This window comes from Mytilus trossulus, chromosome 7 (genome assembly GCF_036588685.1).
Source record: "Mytilus trossulus isolate FHL-02 chromosome 7, PNRI_Mtr1.1.1.hap1, whole genome shotgun sequence".
NCBI lineage: Eukaryota > Metazoa > Mollusca > Bivalvia > Mytilida > Mytilidae > Mytilus > Mytilus trossulus.
Genome location: NC_086379.1, coordinates 44,478,290 through 44,482,617, shown reverse-complemented (window position 1 = coordinate 44,482,617; position 4,328 = coordinate 44,478,290).

Below are 4,328 nucleotides of genomic sequence, written 5' to 3'. Positions count from 1 at the left end.
TAGATGCTTTGTTGTATATACATATATAGTTAAGGATGACTGTTACCCATCCAGCTGAAAATTTAATGCATGTTCAGGATGACAACATGTCAATATGATATTGATATTAACCCTGCTTTGAACTACTAGACTGACACCCTCAGTCATATTTTAACATTTTAGATTGCAATTTACATAATTTTTAGGAAGAAAAATTTTCAACCTGCATGGACTCATTTTCAAACTCTGAGCCTACCAGTCTTTGCACTTGCTTGGACTCTTCAACAAACACAAGACCTCCCACACTTGAGTCAAACACACAACCACCTTTTTGCATGTTGAAAGCTTTTAGATTTGATAGTTGGCAATTCTGAAGCTTAAAAATAACTCTTTCAAATCACATACATTAATCTGATATTGAAATAACTCTTCTTTCAAGACATTCTTATGTTCAATAGCTTTTTTAATGTAGATATTTTAATAAGGATTGAATCGTATTGAAAGTGGTGTTAAAACGCAAATGAATCAATCAATTAATTAGGATTGTAACACTACAATGCAGAATATGGGAAATGTAGTTGTATATAAAACAAGTGTTATTGAGTCTACTCTCATTGGAAGTTGAATAGATGCTGATCAAAATAAGCGTACACATGCCGCAATGTCTTACCTGTTTCACTTGTCATTGAATTCATATTGAAACTCTGTAAAAGGAATGTACTAATTGACCATGAAAAAGAGGTCAATGCCATATGAACCCTGCAAGATAGACATGTACATCATACAATCATGCCATTTACCAATTATAGTTGACTTATTAAATACTTTTAGTATCTGATAACTATTATAAAAACAACCATGAAAATAAGGTCATGGTCATATGAACACCTTGACAGTCAGACATGTACACCTTATAATTGTACAGTACACCAAATATAATTGATGTAATGCTAATAGTATATTAGAAATAGACCACACAACAAATACGAATTAGTGTCCAATGAACTATGAAGGTCATGGACAGATAGACATGTACACCTAACAAACATCAAATGTAATGGACTTTTTGTTCACATAATTTGAGAAATAGCCCTAACCACAAAAACTTAACATTGTCCCATATACCATGACTGGATCTATGTCTGGTTAAACCTGCAAATCCAACATGTACACCCTACAATCATTTCATACAATAAATATAGTTGAACTAATGCTTATAGTATCTGAGAATCCAGAATTAACCATGTAAGTTTAACCTTGATCAATGATCCATTAAAATGAGGTTGATATCAGATGAATTCTACCCGACAGATTTGCAAGGAAACCATACCCATAATAAGTAGTATTTCACAGGACAAAAAAGCTGGATTTTTTTCAAGCAGTCACTGAATTATAAAATTGAGGTCAAGGACAATAGACATGACAGGCAGAAACTTAGTAACATAAGGTATATGAAATCTGTAAACAAGGTCTTAAGCATCTAGGTCTAGATCTTCTACGTTAAAAATAAAACTATATACAAATAAATTACGCCATCACCACCACATTGCAACCCTCTTGAAGCAAACCATGATTTTTGTCACAGGTCAGACAAAAAATCCCTTTTGATCTATTATATCCAGAAGTTATACTTTGTGAAGACCAATATTTTCTTGTCATTCCCATAATTTGACCAGTCTTCAGTAATTTCATCTACGCTTTAAACCACATTGTATTTTAATTCAATGATACATGTACTACCTAGAAACTTGTTTTAGCTTGTGATTACCTGGCAGTCATAAGCTCGATGATGAAGAATTTTAAAATTATCTTCCATTGAATGTTTCGTTTGGTATATTTTTATTCAGGGGCCAACTGAAGCCAAATTACGGGTGTGGAATTTTCTTGCTGTGTTGAAGACCTATTAGAGGTCGTCTCCTGGTGTCAGCTCTTTGGTTCGGTTGTTATCTCTTTGATATATTCCCCATTTCCATTCTCAATTTTATTTTATTAACAGTTTTCAACTAGATTTTCTACACATATGCATATGAAAAGCCACTAAGGTGAAATTGATTTCTCTGCTATCAATTGGTCATGGAGTTTTTCCAGGAAAGATGTTTTGAAGTTTAGTCAATCAGAGTGACATATTGAAGCTAAGAGATGGAAGCAGTTGTTAAGGAGATTCAATAACACTGCCATATAAAAACTCCTCAATCTGATTTAAATCCAGATCATATGTCTAGCTTAAGGTCAAGGAACAGTAAATGGGCTATGTCGCAGATTTTGCTAAAAAATTGCATACAACCTTGGCTCGTTGAACTACAACTGAAAATCGAAAAAATTATACATTTATCTCTTTTATTTTCTGAAAAATTGCAGATTGATTTCTCTTAATATGGGTGAACATTTGTATGGGAAGCACATAAAATCGACGAAAAACCTTCTAAAATTTGTCTTTAAATCGCCAAATCTATAAGTCTACTCCATAGATTTTTCTTAAAAAACTATATATTGTTGACACATAAATTTCTGTTTTAATGATATAAAATAATCATAGGGTCACCGACTTCGTTTTTTGTCTAATAATCATTTTGATACCTTATTGGTAGTGAAAAACGTCAAAAATCAACGTTTTACGGCCTGCAACGCGATAACGTTACGATTATTTCGACGTTTTGATGGATTTTTTCACAAAGAACGCATCTTTGAATGATGTATACCGTAAAAACGAAGTCGGTGACCCTATCTTTATTTTGCATCATTATAACGGAAATTTATGTATCAACAACATATAGTTTTTTAAGAAAAATCTATGGAGTAGAATTAGAGATTTGGCGATTTTAAGACAAATTTTAGAAGAGTTTTCGCCGATTTTATGTGCTTTCTATACAAATGTTCACCCATTTTGTAAGAATTCAATCAGTAATATTTCAAATGATAATTGAGATAAATGCATTATTATTTCGATTTTCAGTTGAAGTTCATCGAGCCAGAGCTGTATGCCAAATTTTACTGAAATCTATGACATAGCCCATTTACTGTAACTTGACCTTAACATACATGGATCTGACAACTCTCAATTCTATTACTGTTCAGCTAATTTTTTCATCAGCCAAGGAAATCTCAGCCTTCAATATTTTTGAAGGTGGGTATCATCATTACAACAAAACAAGAGGATCCTGTTAGATCTTTAAAACAGAGAGTAGGAAGAAACATTTTCAACTCTTGTAAGCAAAGCTTGGACACAAAATCTGTATTGTAATTAGATAGTATAACCAGGTGCTCCGCAGGGTGCAGCTTTATACAACCGCAAATGTCGAACCCTGAACAATTGGGGCAAGTATTGACACACCATTCAAGCTTGATACAGCTCTGAATTTGGACTGTGATAAAAATTTTGACATAAGTTTCTGACAAAAACAAATGTCAATATTTTACAAATCTTTTGCGCAATATTGTGCAATTAAAGATTTCTCTTTTAAACTTTTAAAAAATTTGGAATTTGAGAAATTTGGGAAAAAAATTAAAAACTACTACATTGTACCACCCCCCCCCTGTTTTTGCAATTAGTCCTAATCTTGACATTCCTTTATACACAATTTACTAGAAGTGTAAGGGAGGTATATTTGAACATACCCAACATTGTATGTTAAATGTTTTTGAGTTACCTCCCTTACACTGCTTTTAAATTGTCTAATAATTGTCTAGTTTTGCCCCTAACTCCCAATTTATTTTTAGCCATAACCCCCCAAAGTCAATACTTACTATCCCTTCATGGTATGGAAACTTGTCAAAATTTCAGAGAGATTCATACACAAGTTATTGTTTGAAAACTGCAAAAATGCTAATTTAGGGCCCCTTTTTTGGCCCCTAATAACTTAACTATTGGGACCATAACCCCAAAAATGTGGTATTGAATCTTCTGGTAAAGAGATCCATTCACTAAGACTTAAGTTATTGTCTGGAAACAAAATGTGTCTTCTGACGACGACTACAACATGATAGTATTACACGACGCAAATTTTTTTTTGTGGTATATAAAACTTCAATTTCAGTTTTTCAATGGTGAAAATTCAAAAACATACAAGATTTCATTAGTATAGTTTACATATTTATTTGTCACAGATGATATTACAATAAATAAATACTCAAGAAAATATTATTATACAAATTCATGCATTAAGAATATGAATTCTATTTTAAGAAGGCAACATAAAAATTAGCATAAAATCAGATTTAAAAATCACTATATATATTTTACATCAATTTCTATCATAATATTATAAAAATTTCAAAATCACATATTTTTGTATCTAAGCATAAAACATTTCTTTTATAATTTTTTGAAGGATTTAGATGTCATATAGTGA